This window comes from Penaeus monodon, chromosome 31 (assembly GCF_015228065.2).
Source record: "Penaeus monodon isolate SGIC_2016 chromosome 31, NSTDA_Pmon_1, whole genome shotgun sequence".
NCBI lineage: Eukaryota > Metazoa > Arthropoda > Malacostraca > Decapoda > Penaeidae > Penaeus > Penaeus monodon.
Window position 1 is genome coordinate 2,521,930 of NC_051416.1, and position 1,209 is coordinate 2,523,138.

The 1,209-nt window shown below is 41.2% G+C and overlaps 1 protein-coding gene across 1 annotated transcript in view; it reads left to right on the forward strand.

Moving 5' to 3' along the window:
* The window catches only part of LOC119592987 (atrophin-1-like), a gene marked incomplete in the record, with an annotated part of 19,643 nt that overhangs the window by 6,933 nt on the left and 11,501 nt on the right, over window positions 1-1,209 (forward strand).

The following is a 1,209-nucleotide window of genomic DNA, read 5'->3' on the forward strand; positions in this document are numbered from 1 at the left end:
GTGCACAACAGAGAAAAACAAAGGAAGAGCGTAATGCGCGGAGAAAAACAAAGGAAGAGCGTAATGCGCAATACCACAACCAGGGGCCGTGCGCAGCGTCCCGAATTATTCATAGCAACAGCAACGGTTGAAATCAAATCGAAGAAAAAAATACACTATCAACAGTATTTTCTTTATCTTGATTGTTATATATTTTGTCTTATTTTTGTATTTTTACTATTATCAACTGCATTTTCTGTATTTTTCTCTACCGGTGTTTTTGTTTTTTGTTTTCTCGATTCAGTTTCAACCAAAAGATTTCTTCGTTAAATATGTCATGGATGTTGTCTTTGGTATTGCTGGCTGTTGTGTTGTGATGATTTAGATGTGTTAATTGTGATGTATTTTTTCTTTCTCTTTTCTCGTTTTATTACCTTCAAAATAGCCTTCGTGTACGAAGATTCTACGCGATGTTCTTAGTGCTTGTGATGAGATATAATGTTGACGGCGACACGTTAACCACAGTAGTAAATAAGCTATTGTTCCTGACATTTTTATAAAAGTAGCACCTAATTTACGATAAAAGAAGAATATAAGAACTATAAAATCGTTAAGTTATTGGGGTAAACAAAATAATCCTGCCTCTGCGCCCCGTGATTTAAAAGTCCCTCCTCCTCTCCCTTTGCGCGTCGAGGCAAAGAAAATGGAGATCTCAATGCTCGCTCTCCCGCCTTCCGACTCGCGGGTGGCCAACCTCGAAATTAGTCTGTTTAGAGGCTCCTACAAATTCTACTTACGACCACAAACCCCTCCTCCTTCGTCATGAGGATCGGATTCCTTGGAGGATAAGCCCCGGGGACTTTCACGCTCCCGTGGATGAATAGCTTGAAGAGTTGAAGGGAGATGCCTGGACCACAAAGGGAACCATACCCAGTGCCGGGAAACCCTCACTTTCTCAACAACCTTAAGGAGTCATCACCACGTCGCCAGGAAATAGGTCACTGCACGCCGTCGAGAGGAAGGCGTGGTCGTTCTACCAGACTTCTCTTCAGGATTCTTTTCCAGCCTTTGAGTACTCATTCCTGATTTTATATGAAAGAAACAACAACACTATATTCGCTTGATTACGTACGCATAAAACACGAACAAAACAGCTATATTCGCTGGATTATGTACACACACATAAAAAGAGGAAAAGACCCCAGCTATATTCGCCCTATTACACATGCT